Here is a 17,386-nt window from a genome sequence, read left to right as displayed (position 1 = left end):
AGGGAATCCATAGATCGAGTTAATGCAATTCTAGGGTGTTAATTAGAAAGTGATTTCAATTATTCAACCTAGGGTTATACGTTATTAGTCTCGAGAGAGATAATAATATAACTTAAGGATTTCTACAGATCAAGGCAAATGAATAAATCGTCTGATTCAGAGTTAAATAACAAGTGAAGTCTAGGTGGATTTGTCTTTAGGTATTGTCTCAATCAATCGAATTTTCCTAAAAGTATTTTCCCAAGTTTTTCTTTCCATGCATTCTTAGTTAGTAATTAGTTTAGACAACCAAACCTCTTAAATTTTAGGCTAGATAATAAAAAGGAAGTAAATACTAGTACTCGTAGTTCCTTTGGGTTCGACAATCTGGCCTTGCTGAACAATACTACTGTTCGATAGGTACACTTGCCTTAATCGTGATAATAAGTTAGTCTCAAAAACATTTCATTTAGAAATCTTTAAAACCTGTTATGAATATCACGCATCATCATGTCATGTAAGCCATAATTTATCCATCAGATCTCCCTTTCTATTTCAACCGGGACATTTATCTTCTTTCATTTACACAAGCACATTTCATGAATTATCATTCCATGAATATCTAAATTTTCATACATTCAAGAACATGCATGTTTAAGTATATTAATAGTTTACTTCGGGTTATACGAACTTACCTAGTAATTGCTTTGGTTTAATATTTTGGTTATTGTGAAACCTTTCGTTTTCCACAGTCGACCTTTGGAATTGGTTCCTTAGGGTTTATTTCAATAAATTTGACTATTAATACATCACATTTTTCATTTTAGGATTTAAAACTCACCCACAGGAAAAATGACCAATTTGCCACTAACCTTTTACGCTTTTACAATTTAGTCCCAAGGCTCGTATAATGAAATGCAGGAAATTTCTAAGTTACCCAAGCCTAGCCCAATATCTTTCTTGTCTATAGCAGCCCACATTTTCTTTCATTTCACACTTTTCTACCCATTTTCACAACTTTTACAAAATGGTCCCTTAAGCCATTTCCATGAAAAACTACTTAGTAAAAGTTGTTTACTATCCTTTAAACTCTCATATTTCTCCATAAATCATCAAAAAACAAACATCTCATGCATGGGTAAATTTTTGAACATGAACCCTAGCTTGAAATATGGGTAGAAATAGAGAGAGCATGTTACAATGATCTCAAAAATACGAAGAGCATTAAAAAAGGGGCTAGGGAGCACTTACTATTGAGCTTGAAATGTTGAAAACCCGAGCTATAGAGAGCATGCAAATTTTGGCAGCATGGAGATGAATGACATGATTTTGGCTTATTTTCCCTTTTTATTCTTTAATTAACCAAATGAGATGATTTTGGCTTATGTCCATTACTAAACTTCCAAAATTTTCCATGCATGCCCATTTTTGTCCAAAAACTTAGAAATTGGGAAATTACTCTTTAAGAGCCTCTAATTAATATTCCAAAGCAATTTCATACAAAATTGCTTCTAGAATTCAAGTTTTGCAATTTATTCAATTTGGTCCCTAATTTCCAATTGGACACTTTACACATAGAATTTCTTCATGAAAAATTAACACATGGTTATTTTCATATCCTAGACCTCATAATGATCATAAAATAATTATTTTAACGTCATATTTTTGGTCCCAAAGCCATTATTCTGACTAAGCCCTGATTCTGGATGTTACATTTCTTCCCCCTTAGGGACTTTCATCCTCGAAAGTCTTACCAGTAAACATGTGATAAACCGTAATATATACATATTTTTACCCCATGCTTAACGCATTTTATGGATGATTTTCCCTTATAATTGGTGAATTCAATGCTCCTAATGCTTCAATTTCATGTTTTATACTTAGGAGAGCATAGGAGAGCAAAAGGAACGAGAAACGGGCCAAAAATGCAGAAAATGGGCCAGAGTACGAAACCAACAGGGCCTGGACTTCCTCACACGGGCAGACTACACGGCTGTGTCAATCTGGCAGATTCGAAGCACATTCACACAGGCATGTCCCTACCAAGCCCAAGTTGAGTCCAATTCGAAAAAGGCTAATTTTGAGGGTTTTAGGCATTCTAAAGCCTATAAATACGCCTTAAAGGAAGAGAAAAAGGGAGGGCACGGAGAGGAAGGAAGGAATTACTCAACGGAAGCCGATTGATCCATCTCAGAAGCCAGGATCTCCCCTCAATTTCCCTTCAAGAGTTTTAGGTTTTCTTTATGTTTTGTATTCGTTATTCTTCTGAGATGTTTTCTTTTTTAGTTATGAACTAAATCCCCTAAATACCTAAAGGGAATGAAACCTAAGACGAATCTTGTTATTATTTTTTGAATTGTATGATAAATATTTAACTTGTTCTTAATTATGTGTTCTTAATTCTTGTTTTGATATCCTAGGTTACTGATTCAAGATAAGCTCTTATTCAGAGGAGGAATAGACCCTGTCTAAGAGTACATTTGTCATAATTAAGCGGATTTGTTTGCGCGCCTAGACAAAGGGTGACAAGATTTTGCTGAATTAGGGTGAAACCTAATAAGGGGATCCATAGATTGAGTTAATGCAACCTCTAGGGTGTTAATTAGAGAAAAGTCTCAATTATTCAATCTAGGGATTAGACGTTATTAGTCTTGAATAAGGATAATAACATAACTTAGGGATCTCCACGGAACAAGTTAAATGAATAAATCATCCGATTCGGAGCCAGAATAACAAGTACAGTCTAGGTGGATTTTTCCTTAGGTATTGTCTTAATTCAATCGCTTTCCAAAAGTAATCCCCCAATTCCATTCTTTATGAATTCTTAGATTAGTTAATTAGTTAGTTAAAACAAAACCCCCTTATTCTTAGGCTAGATAATAAAAAGACAGTCATTACTAGTACTTTTAGTTCCTTTGGTTTCGACAATCCGGTCTTGCTAAAACTACACTACTATTCGATAGATACACTTGCCTACATCGCGATAATAGTTAGTTTCAAGAATGATTAATTATCAATATTTAAAAATTACTTGTCACGAAAATCATGATCAACAGGTCCAGATATTATTTTCTCATGGTTTCTTTAGGTTCCCATGTGGCCTCTTTTACTCTATTTCTATGCCATAAGACTTTCACCAAGGCTATATTCTTATTCCTCAATTGTTTGACTTCTCAAGCCACAATCTTGACCGGTTCTTCACCATCATGTTCGGTCTAATTTCAACTTCCGTAGGTGAAATCACATGGGAGGGGTCTAATCGATGTCGTGCAACATGGATACATGGAATACATCAGGAATATTTTCCAATTCGGGTGGCAATGTAAACGGTAGGCTAATAGTCCAATTTTCTCAGTAATCTCATAGGGTCCAATAAACCTTGGACTCAATTTACCTTTTCGACCAAATCTCAAGACCTTTTCCCATGGAGATACTTTCAAGAACACTTTTTCCCCAACTTGAAATTCAATCTCCTTTCTTTTCAAATCAGCATATGACTTTTGCCTATCCGATACCGCTTTCAAACAATCACGTATCACTTTAACATTTTCTTCAGTTTCCTTAATCAAATCAACTCCATGAATCTAGTGTTCTTTGAGTTCTGTCCAGTACAATGGTGTCCGGCACTTCCGGCCATATAATGCCTCATAAGGTGCCATTTTTAAACTCGTCTAGAAATTGTTGTTGTAGGCAAATTCCATCAATGGTAAATACTTTTCCCAACTGCCTTGACGTTTAAGGACACAATACCTTAACATGTCCTTGAGAGTTTGAATCGTCCGTTTAGACTGACCATCTTTCTGTGGGTGGAATACCGTACTAAAACTCAACTGTGTACCCAAAGCTTTTTGCAACTTCTTCCAAAATCTTGAAGTGAATCTCAGGTCCCTGTCTGAAATAATCGATAATGATACCCTATGTAATCTCACAATCTCGGATAAGTACAAGTTAGCCAATCTGTCAAGAGAGAAATTTGTTCACACAGGAATAAAATAAGCTGACTTCGTTAGTCTGTCAACTATAACGCAAATGGCATCTTTCTTCCTGTCACAAAATCCATAATAATTATGTCCCATTTCCATTTGGGAACCATCATGAGCTGTAATAAACCTGAAGGTACTTGGTGTTCAGCCTTGACTTGTTGACATATCAAGCATTTTGATACAAATTCAGAGATATCTTTTTTCATGTCATTCCACCAATTCATTTTCTTCAAATCGTTGTACATCTTGGTACTTCTCGGATGAATAGACAAACAGCTATCATGTGCTTCTTGAAAAATTCTCTAAATAAGCTCGTCACATCTCGATACACACATCCTATCTCTGAACATCAAACATCCATCGGGACCAATCCAGAAATCTGATTCAGTGCCTGACTCGCATTAAGCTCTCTTGGCTCGAAAATCGCTATCATTGATCTGAACTGCACAAATTTCTTGTAGAAACATTGGTCTAGCTCTTAACTCTGCCAAAACCAAACCATCATCTAACAAGGTAAACTCCGTGTTCAAGGCTCTCAAAGCAAACAAGGATTTTCTGCTTAGCGCATCTGCGACCGCTTCGCCTTTCCCGGGTGGTAGTCAATGATCAGTTCATAATCGTTAATCATATCTAACCATCTCTGTTGTCTCAGATTCAATTCTTTTTGAGTCATCAAATATTTCAAACTCTTGTGATCTATAAATATACGACAAGTTTCACCATACAAATGGTGTCTACAAATCTTCAGGGCAAATACAATGGCAGCTAACTCCAAGTCGTGTGTTGGATAATTTTTCTCGTGCAGCTTCAATTGCCTAGAAGCATATGCTATTGCTTTGCCCTCTTACATAAGCACGCAACCCAGTCCATTTAAGGATGCAGCACTAAAGACAACGAATTCCTTTCCTGGCTCTTGTTGCACTACAACTAGAGCTTCAATTAGCAACGTCTTTAATTTTTTCGTAACTCTGCTGACACGTCTCTGACCATTCAAACTTAACATCTTTCTGTAGCAACCTCGTCAAAGGAGTCACAATCATCAAAAATCCTTTTACAAAGCATCAATAGTAACTGGCTAAGCCCAAAAAGCTTCTAACCTCAGTTACATTCTTCGGCAACTTCCACTCAACAATAGCAGATATCTTTATTTGGATCAACTCGGATCCCATCACCCAACACAATGTGGCCGAGGAATCCAACCTCTCAGAGCCAAAACTGATCTTGCTAAATTTGGCATACAATTGTTTGTCCCGTAAGATCTGTAAAACTGTTCTCAAATGTTCCGCGTGCTCAGTCTCATCCTTGCATTAAATTAGGATATCATCAATAAACACAACGAAAAACTTGTCTAAGTATGGTAAAAAAACACGATTCATTAAGTCCATAAATGTGGCTGGGGCATTCGTTAGACCAAAAGGCATGACCAGAAACTCGAAATGACCATACCTCGTTCTAAAAGCGGTTTTAAGCATGTCTGACTCTTTAAATCGCAACTGGCAGTAGTCGAATCGCAGGTCTATCTTAGAAAACACAGTGGCTCCCCTCAATTGATCAAACGGATCATCAATCCTCGGCAATGGATACTTGTTCTTGATAGTTACCTTGTTCAGTTGTCAGTAGTCTATACATAGCCTCATTGAACCATCTTTCTTCTTTAAAAATAACACCGAAGCACCTCAAGGCGAAAAACTTGGTCTTGTAAAACCTTTATCCGTCAGTTCTTGCAACTATGCCTTTAATTCTTTTAGCTTGGTTGGTGCCATCCTATACGGAGCAATAGAAATAGGAGTTGTCCCAGGCACCAGTTCAATACCAAACTCCACTTCTCTAACAGGAGGTAATCCGAGTAACTCTTCTGGAAACACATCCGGATACTCGCATACTATCGATACCGATTCCAATTTCAACTCAGATTCTTTAGTATTTAACACAAAAGCAAGGTAGGCTTTATATCCTTTTCTCATATACCTTTGAGACAACATTGAAGTAATCACAACCGGCGGAGTATCCAACTGGCTTGAATCAATCCAGAGAATCTCACCATCTGAGCATTTCAATTCAATATACTTGCTACCACAATTTACAATCACATCATGCACAGTTAACCAATCCATGCCAAGTATTACATCAAACTCATCGAATGGAAATAGCATAAGGTTAGCCGGAAAATAATGACCTTGAATAGTCAAGGGACAATTTTTACAAACTTTATCAACTAGGACCGACTTGCCTAGAGGTTTTGAAACCTTAATCACAAATTTGTAGGTTCTACAGACATATTCATACTAGACACCAATTTCATGCAAATGTACAAATGGGTTGACACTGGGTCGATTAAGGCAATGACACGAGTATTATAAATAGAAAACATACCCGTGAGAACATCGGGAGGAGAGGCTTCCTCTCGAGCGTGTATTGCATAAGTTCTTGCCAGGGCTCGAGCCTCTGATTTTGCAGTAACATCCTTGGCAACAGTTTGACTACCACTTGCACTTTCGGGATGTCTCAGAGATCTGCCTCGAGAAATAGGAGCATTCGAATGCGGAGCTAATTCAACCTCTTTATTAGCTAACTCCAAGCAGTCTCTGAGAAAATGGTCAATAGACCCACATCTAAAACACGCACCACTCTTCATTCGGCACTCTCCGAGGTAAAATTTGTTGCAGTTTTTACACTTTGGCTTTTGCTCGTCTATGTTTCCCACACTCGTTACCATAGGGGAAGAAGACTTCAGGTTATGTTTCTTGGAGCTTCTTGCTCTACCCAATTATCCTGCTGATGAAGTGGAACGTTCTTGGTGACTTCTCGATTTTTTGTAGGGAAGGAGTGTGCTCTACCGCTAAACCTCTTACTCGAAACTCGAGCCTCTCTCTCAACTTGCTTTCTTTCATTATTTAGCTCTTCGTCCTTCTTGGCCCAATCAGCTAATGCGGTGAACTCTCGTATCTCAAGGATCTCGATCAGCAATTTAATTTCCTCATTCAAGCCTTCCTCAAAGCGCTTACACATTTCTATCTCTAATTGGCCCCACTCCATTTCATACTGACTTAACCTCACGAATTCCCTTTCGTACTCTGACACAGTCTTATTTCCTTGTTTGAGTTCCAAGAACTCCTTCCATTTCGAGTCTAAAAATCCTTAACTGATGTATTTCTTTTTAAACTCAACTTAGAAGAACTCCAATGTAGTGTCTTCCTTCGGTATCACTGAGGATACCCTCTTCCATCAATGATATGTTGTATTTTTTAGAAGAGATACATCACACTTCAAGCATTCCTTGGGTGTACATGACAATTCATCCAAAACTCACACAGTATTCTTGAGCCAGAACTCAGCTCGTTCAACATCATCATCAACCTTAGCTCTAAACTTTTAAGTTTTTCTACTGGGGCTTTACCAATTCTCACGGGTGCCATACCCTGTGGCACTTCTCCCTCAGGTCGAGCAGGGAGAGAAGGAGGTCATGGTATATAGGGGTGGTTTCTCAAATAATCCCCCAACCATTTTTCCATCATCTCGAAGAAGGCAGCTCTTGCCTCTTCTTGGCCTTCAGACATAGGCATTCTACTACTACTAGAAATAGCACATTATACGGAAGCTAGAGCGTGGCTCTCGGCTCCCTCAGACTCATCTTGGGCTTGATTGGAAGACATTTACTATATTCAAATACAATTAAAAATGGTTAGGAGAAGTCACACTATCATAACTTGTAATCCCTCGAATTTGGGCCTAGAAGTATTGGGCCTTTAGTTTGGGTCCGTAAGGAGGTTGTATATAAGCATTTCATTGTACAAGGAAATGACACAATTAAATGTCTACTTTAGTGGTTAATGGCCCTGAGAAGTGTTGGAGAAATCTTGGGTTCAAACCTGGGCTTTAGTAAAAATTTTGGTAATAAGTGAATAACACCCTCGGTGCTTGGATGAAGGTCTTTTAAATTGTTGTGGTGAATAAATGACACAAGGAAGCTTTTGGTCTAGTGTGACAGCCCTAATTTGACCCTAGTCAAAAAGTAGTTGCAGGACCACAAAACCGAGTCACAAAATTATTTAAATGCTCTTTTCTATGTTTATTATATGTGAAGTATCATGTGTGAAAGTATCATGTCTTAATTTTGTCATTTGGATGTGAAATTATTAAAAAGGACTCATGTGTGAAACTTTGAAAATGTGATAGGTTAAATTATAGTGGTCAAATAATGCATGGTTTAAAAAAATGTGGACTTGCATGTCAAATTCCCCTCTTTTGAGATAGTGGCCGGCCATGATGATATTTGATACAAAATATATGTATTTTATATTAGTATTATAATAACTAAATGGTTTTATAATATAAAATAAAGATAAGTAAAATAGCTAAAGGGTGAAGAAATAGAATGCTCATTTTTGTTTCTTCTTAGCTTAATTTAAAGAAAGAAAAGGGAGCTAAGCCATTCGGTCACCTTTAAGCTTGAATTAAGGTAAGTAATTCATGTTAGTTCTTGAAATTTTAACATATTTTAAGCTAGTTACTAAGTCCCTTACTTAGCCCATGTCAAAATTTTGAATTTTATGGTGATATGAGCAATTGGCCATGGAAGAATTTGAAGGGAATGGTTGTTGTCTTTATGTTTTAATGATTAATTGTGGATGGGTGAAGTTTGAGCTAGTTAAATGTTCATTTAGGTGGATTACATGATAAGGGGAAATCGGCTTGTGTGTATGTGTAGTTGCCGAATGTGAATTTAGATAACATTTGAGTAATGTTTGCATTTTAAAATGATGGAATGGAGATTTAGGCTTGATAAAATTTTGTTAAGAATGAATGAAAGAAATATGTGTATTCGGCTATGGATGATTGGATAATAATTGGTGTGGATGCTTTGAATGAGATATGCACAATTATAAGTTGAATTTAAGGTTTGTTAAATTTGTCCTTATCATGGCCGAATGAGTTTAATGGTTAAAGAAAATTGTTAAGTGCTTAGTTAATGTACATTCGGTCATTTAGGATGAGTATACATTTGATAATGTTTTGATGCTTTGAAATGGAATTTAATTATTAAATGAGCTCTAAGCTTATTGAATTTTGAGATGTGATTGGGAGCAAATTTGACATAAGCCTATTTTGCTAATGACATGTTGATAAATGTTAAGCTATGGTACCATGATATTAATTTAGTTATCAAGTTGCCGAATGTGCTTATAAGTAAGTGAAGTTATGTTATAATTGAGCTAAGTGTGGCTAGTAAAGCCTATTTAGTTTTCTTGCTATATTTGACCATAAATATGTTTGAGTGATTTCGATTATAGCTTAACGTTTAGTTAAGCATGATTGATGCTTTTAATTATATAGTTGTATAACTGAATTTGTTTTGGTTGAGTGATATTTTTTTAAAGGATTGCTATTATTAAGCTTAAAGGCATTCAGTCATGAGATGGATTAAGGTGAATAAATGTTTATTTGTTTGCTTGAATTAAGGTCAAGAGCAATGGGAGCCAAATTCGGATAGGGGGAAAGCAAAAGTAGTTGACTAATCAACCTGTAATTGTTCAATGACATTCAAGGTAAGTTCTTAAGTGTTTAAGCTTGATTCTTTTTATATGCCTAAGAGTTAGATTAATATGGCTAAGAGAATGTTAATTTTATTTAGTTAATGTGCCAAATATGTAATGATTTAAGGTTATGGTTATAAGCTGATTATGACTATTATGCTTAAGTTGAATTGTATTTGGAAATTTGATGCACTAAATGAGTGTTACAATGAATAAACTATGCCATATATGTGCTGGAAGAGATATCGCGATTTGTGATTATTGAATATCTAAAGGAAACCATGATGTGTATAAAATTATTATTAGTCATATGTGGTAGCCAAATGTGGCTTGGCACTAAAGTGATTAAATGTGAACTTTGATGAGGTAAATGTTAGTGATCAATGATATAAGTTATACATTATAATATATATTCGGGTTTCAAACCTAGCAGGCCTTGTGCCGGTGATGAATTTCGGGCTTTAAGCCTAGCAGGCGTAATGCCGGTGAAATGATATCAGACTTAAAGGTCTAGCAAGCTTTAAGCTGGTGAATATTATCGGGCTCCAAGCCTAGCAAGCGTAATGCCGGTGAAATGATTTCGGACTTAAAGGTCTAGCAAGGTTTAAGCTGGTGAATATTATCAGGCTCTGAGCCTAGTAAGCGTAATGTCGGTGAATGATATCAGACTTAAAGGTCTAGCAGGCTTATTGTCGGTGATGAAATCAAGTTATTACCTAGCAGGCAAATAGCCAGTGAACTATTAAAAGTGTGGTGCTATAAGATTATGGGCTAATACGATATGTGGATTCGTTCCGTAAAGTAAATTATTCAGGTATGAACAACCTAATTATGTATATGTGAACTAAATGAATTTGATGGTTGATGTGAATCGAACATATGAGAAATGGTTTCATGTTTATGTTCAACTATGAGACCTTGTGTTAGATCGGCAATTGAATTTGTGTAATACATTAAGTTGACCAGGAATATGTTATATACCTATATATGTTAGATTGATCGGAATTGAATCATGGATGTGAAATGAGAAGTTTATGTGAAGATGTTATATATATCTGAAATAGAATTTATGGTGACCTTGTAATCATAGGTCCATGCTTGTAATGAATAAAAATGTGATGAAATTGAATGGTGATATACATGTTTAAATAATATGAATGCAAAGAATGTGTGAAAGAGTAAATTTGTAATAAATCTGCTTGGGATAGCAGCAGTAACGTGATTTTAAAAATCACCATAAATTGTGGGAGTTGAGTTAGAGGCTGAATAAATTATGTAATTAAAGATTAATGAGTCTAGTTTCTTATAAAATAAACTGTGTAAGCAAAAGAATTGCCAATAATGAGATATTTGAAGTGATGTGGGACAGAGTCAAAATGACTTCTAGATCCCTTGTTTTGTTTTTATAAAATCATTATAAATTTTACAAAAATGGTCATAAGATAAAATTTATATTCTTAGACTTCTTAATGAGTCCAGTTTCAAATGAAATAAACGAGAACATATTTTGAATTCTGTACAATGAGAAATTTGATTCGAAGTTAAGAGTGGTCAGAATAGTCAAACAATGAAACAGGGTAAACTTTAAGAAAATCTGGTATTGAATGGCCAAACCAAAAATTCTGAAAATTTTATGGATAGAAGATATATGAATCTATTTTCAGGGAAAATTAACGGCACTTGATTTGGAGTTTCGTAGCTCCAGTTATAAATAATTTAGTGACTATTACTCAGGAAGACAAATTGTAGTGAATTTGTGATTATGTTGCTAACATTGATAAAACTTGTTAATGAGTTACTAATTGTTTTCTTATGAACTTACTAAGCTTTGAAGCTTACTCCCCGTTCTCTTTCCCTATTTCTTATAGGTCTGTACAATAGCTCGAGTTGGAAGGGCTGGGATAACACCACACTATTGAGTTTTCATGTGAGGTGAGAAGGATTGTAAATCATTAAGGTTTAAGGCATGTATAGGGGACTCCATTTTTCTGAGTGTGAGTTATGTATAATGATAATGTGAGTCATATGATATAATTTAATTGTTTATGAAGTTTTGAATGTATGAATAATTGTATGGGTGTTTAGGATTGTTCAGGGTGGCAAATGGCTTGTCATATAGCTTAGAAATGCCCACATGGATAGACACACGGGCGTGTGTCTAGGCCGTGTGTGACATACAGTCACACCATACCGGTGTGTTCTCAGGACGTGTGTCCCCTGCAACTTAACCCCCTATTCTGTTTTGGTAACACGGGCGTGTGACGTAGTTAAATGCTAAATTTCTTAAGTGACTGAAGGGTCTCGGTTTCTCTCTGAACCCACTTATATGTGCGATATGGGCCCGATATGTAAATAAATAAGGAAATTGAAATCAGATGTATTCCGTGAAGGTAATTTTTGAATGCCACAGCCTAAAATAGTGTAAAAGTGTTCGATAGCACCTTGAACCCTGTTCCGTCGTCAGGGCCAGGTGAGGGGTGTTACAATTTTAATGGTATCAGAGCTATGGTTTAGTCTGTTCTTGGACTAACATAGCAAGTATAAGAGTCTAGCTATACATGCCATAAGTAAAGTGTGATAGTGTGATATCTCCTGGCTCTTATAAATTGTTTTGCTCAGGTAATGATGTGTTCCAACCGAGCTATTATTAATTGATCTGAAAATGCTATTGAACTGATTGTAATATATTTGTGATATGACGGAATTGGAAAGGTATGAAAAGAAGTTTATGATATGTGTGCATCAGTGTAAAGATATGTATGAGATTGTATAAAGTAAATGGTAATGAAAGATCAAATTGGGTGGAACGCAGGGAATGAGTACGATCATTCACTAATGAATTGACGGAAAAGACCATGGTTGGACCATGATAATACATGAGACAGATGAGCTAGTGTAAGACCCGTCTGGGACGTGGCATCAGCTCGACTTGTGCTAAGCATAAGACCTATCTGGGATAGGCATCGGCACAGCCCAGTGAGTGCTAGTGTAAGACCTACCGGGAATAGGCATTAGCACGGGCAGAGCAGAGCTAGTATAAGACCATAGCTGAACTATGGCATCAAGTAAGCGATGTACACAAAATCGTAAGACATTTTCCAATTTGATAAATATTGACAAGTGATCAAGACTAAATGTGGAAACTTGATAAGACATTATTGGTAATTTGAGTAAGAGAAATGAAAGTTTGAATCGTGATAAATTCACTTATGTTTTGCTAATATTCACATGAAATAAAGTTACATGTATTACTGAGATATGTGAAAATGTGTTTGTAACAAGTTGGAAATTTGAAATGTTTGAATCAATGTGCGTAATACTATGATGATGAGTGATAAAGTTATCTGTGTATACAAATATGAAAGTCCCCTTCGAGGCTTAACGACCTCATCCCCTTATCAGTGTTATTATTATAAGGTTTCAATGGAACAAAATACAATAAGTTTGTAAAGAAAGGTTAAAGAGTTAAATAATGAGATAATGATAATGTAAACAAAGTTCAGAATAGGTTAGCAATGAATTAAGGCTGGAAAGAATAGTATAATGTTTCGAAAGTTCTTCAGATTGAATATTATCATTAGTAACGAAAAGTTGGTTCGGTAAATTAATTCAATTAGATATGATGTCTAAGTATGTATCTGCTGGGACTTCTTCCTGAGTGGTTTTTGTTAGCGAATGAAATAGAATGGAATTCGTAATGACAAATGAATAGTAAGGGTGCCTGAATTGGATAATTATAGTCAAGTGAATTATGATGATTTCTTCTGAATATTCTGTATATTTCTTATTCTCAGAGACACATGTGTGATTGTTCCTTTTTCCTGATGAAAATGCTATAAAGTGAGAATGTTATCTGACTTTGATGTTTAATAAAAGTATTGTTATTCTGATTGGTTTATAACTGGTATCATCGTATTTCTCTATTGGAGATTTCATTGTAGTATGATCAGAATGAATTCGAGGATAAATTCATACGATGTTATTCTTCTGTTTCTATTAAATGGTATTCCATCTTATAAAAGTATATGAGATGTGATAGTTCAAAATGAGTTTAGAGTAACAGTTATTCGATTATGGATGTCTGGACATATAAGATTTCTATTAATGTTATTAATATTCTGATATGGAATAAGTATACAGATGGGTTAAAGGTTATGTAAAGGATTTTTATATGAACTCCGATTGTGAAATGTTTGTTTATCTGAGTTGTAATAGATTATGCAGGTATATGGATCAGGTGTATATATGATTGTGTATGGTAGCGTAGTTCGGACCTATATTCAGATGACAAGTTGCTATCTGACAAAGTTAAAAAAAAATTAATTAAGTGTATATGGAATAAAAGCAATCAGTGGTATTATAGAAGTGGTTGTGAGATAGAATTTCTATCCAAATTGAATCTAAATTTTTATTATCTTCTGAAAGAGAAATATTATTGGATTATAATTTATCTTCTGACAAGAAAAGATCGGTATGATGGGTTTTACATGTACAAGGTTTTATTTGATGAAGTGACTGAAGTATCTATAATGTGATCTGTTGGTGTAGACCAAAGTTCCGGATTGTTGGTAAAAAGAGATACATGTGAAGAATGCAAATTTTTTATTCTAAGAATTTTGTGAAAACGTTTTCAGAGTGGAAACTATTTATTCTGGTAAGATTTTCGGGGACAAAAATTCCTAAGGGGGGAGAGTTGTGATAGCCCTAATTTGACCCTAGTCAGAAAGTGGTTGCGGGACCACAAAACCGAGTCACAAAATTATTTAAATGCTCTTTTCTATGTTTATTATATGTGAAGTATCATGTGTGAAAGTATCATGTCTTAATTTTGTCATTTGGATGTGAAATTATTAAAAAGGACTTATGTGTGAAACTTTGAAAATGTGATAGGTTAAATTATAGTGGTCAAATAATGCATGGTTTAAAAAAATGTGGACTTGCATGTCAAATTCCCCACTTTGAGATAGTGGCCGGCCATGATGATATTTGATACAAAATATATGTATTTTATATTAGTATTATAATAACTAAATGGTTTTACAATATAAAATAAAGATAAGTAAAATAGCTAAAGGGTGAAGAAAACAGAGTGCTCATCTTTGTTTCTTCTTAGCCGAATTTAAAGAAAGAAAAGGGAGCTCAGCCATTCGGTCACCTTTAAGCTTGAATTAAGGTAAGTAATTCATGTTAGTTCTTGAAATTTTAGCATATTTTAAGCTAGTTACTAAGTCCCTTACTTAGCCCATGTCAAAATTTTGAATTTTGTGGTGATATGAGCAATCGGCCATGGAAGAATTTGAAGGGAATGGTTGTTGTCTTTATGTTTTAATGAGTAATTGTGGATGTGTGAAGTTTGAGCTAGTTAAATGTTCATATAGGTGGATTAGATGATAAGGGGAAATCGGCTTGTGTGTATGTGTAGTTGCCGAATGTGAATTTAGATAACATTTGAGTAATGTTTGCGTTTTAAAATGATGGAATGGAGATTTAGGCTTGATAAAATTTTGTTAAGAATGAATGAAAGAAATATGTGTATTCGGCTATGGATGATTGGATAATAAATTGGTGTGGATGCTTTGAATGAGATATGTACAATTATAAGTTGAATTTAAGGTTTGTTAAATTTGTCCTTATCATTGCCGAATGAGTTTAATGGTTAAAGAAAATTGTTAAGTGCTTAGTTAATGTGCATTCAGTCATTTAGGATGAATATACATTTGATAATGTTTTGATGCTTTTAATTGGAATTTAATTATTAAATGAGCTCTAAGCTTGTTGAATTTTGAGATGTGATTGGGAGCAAATTTGACATGAGCCTATTTTGCTAATGACATGTTGATAAATGTTGAGCTATGGTACCATGACATTAACTTAGTTATCAAGTTGCCGAATGTGCTTATAAGTAAGTGAAGTTATGTTATAATTGAGCTAAGTGTGGCTAGTAAAGCCTATTTAGTTTTCTTGCTATATTTGACCATAAATATGTTTGAGTGATTTCGATTATAGCTTAACGTTTAGTTAAGCATGATTGATGCTTTTAATTATATAGTTGTATAACTGAATTTGTTTTGGTTGAGTGATATTTTTTTAAAGGATTGCTATTATTAAGCTTAAAGGCATTCAGTCATGAGATGGATTAAGGTGAATAAATGTTTATTTGTTTGCTTGAATTAAGGTCAAGAGCAATGGGAGCCAAATTCGGATAGGGGGAAAGCAAAAGTAGTTGATTAATCAACCAGTAATTGTTCAATGACATTCAAGGTAAGTTCTTAAGTGTTTAAACTTGATTCTTTTTATATGCCTAAGAGTTAAATTAATATGGCTAAGAGAATGTTAATTTTATTTAGTTACGGAGCATTACCAGAGTTACAAAAAAATTAAACATCCATTTAGCATACATTTTCTCAATTAAAGCATTCATCATTCAATCTCAATCAATTTGTCCCTTATACGAGCCTACGAGGCCTTAAACATGCTTTGGGAGTGATTCGAGACTAAACCGGTAACTCAAGAAACTTTCATAGCTCAAAACAAGGGACACACGTGCGTGTGGCCAGGCCGTGTGTCTCATACGGCCACCAGACACGCCCGTGTCACAAGTCGTGTGGACATTCGAAATGGAAGCACATGGCCATGTCCCAGCCTGTGTCCGACCCCGTGTAACTCTCTGACATGGGTCACACGGCCAACACACACACCTGTGTGGCTAGCTCGTGTGCCCTAAAAATGGCCATACATGCTCGTATTCCAGACCATGTACTAGGTTGTGCCAACCCTGTAGGGTATACTGACTTATGCCACAAGGCCAAGTCACACGCCCGTGTATGAGGTCATGTGTAGCATACTGACTTGATTACAAATTCAACACCAGAGGACACACGACCGTGTAACATGACCATGTGTCACACACGACTGAGACACACGCTCGTGTCTCTGCCCATGTGGACAAAAATAGGCTATTTACTAAGCCAATTTGGCACCTTATTTTTACATACCGGAACAAGCATAATTTGCAACATTTTAAAACTCAATAGGCAACAAATCCATAACATTTCATACACATATTAAACCAATTCAACTACAATCATTTCTAATTTCAATATTCAAACAATATAACCAACCAAACATGGTAGTCAAATACGTAAATTATAATCAAGCATTTTCCATTCATATGCCTATCACATATCAAGACAACATTTGCATATTTCCATTCCATTTACTACTTGCCAAAACATACCATATTGAATACTTATGTGCAACCAAAACATTATACCAAGTTAAGCCAAATCACATGGCTTTATCTTATACCACAACATGTACCAAAATCACTAGCTCAATGTAACACTCCAAACCCGAGACCGTCGCCGGAGTCGAACACGAGGTGTTAACAGACTTCAAACCACTTATTAGAAATTTCCCAGACAAGCTGCCAATCTGCGTACGAGTCGCATTAAAAATCATATCTTGAGTTTTGAAACTCGAAATCCAGTTCCGTAAATTTTTCCTGGAACTAGACTCATATATCTATATGGTAGAATTTTTGTAGAATTTTTGGCCAGGCAAATTGGTACAGTTTATTGGTTAAAGTCGTCCCTGTTCCTGGGTTCGACTACTCTGACCCTTGTGCATTACGACTTAGATATCTCCCTTTACAGAGCTCCAATACTTATGCCATTGGTTTCTAATGAAACTAGACTCAAAAGGGAATCTATACATATAAAGCATGACTTCTAATTGTCTCTGATTAATTTAGGGTGAATTTCTAAAGTCGGGACTGGGGATCCAGAAATCGCTCTGGCCCTGTTTCACAAGAGTTTAATGATCTCCTAACATACAGCTCATATGGTCGTTTCATTTCTTCTATATGAAAATAGACTCATCGAGCTTCGA

Source organism: Gossypium hirsutum, chromosome A06 (assembly GCF_007990345.1).
Source record: "Gossypium hirsutum isolate 1008001.06 chromosome A06, Gossypium_hirsutum_v2.1, whole genome shotgun sequence".
Classification (NCBI taxonomy): Eukaryota; Viridiplantae; Streptophyta; class Magnoliopsida; order Malvales; family Malvaceae; genus Gossypium; species Gossypium hirsutum.
The sequence above is the reverse complement of the archived record's forward strand: the minus strand, read 5'-3'. Positions refer to the sequence as shown.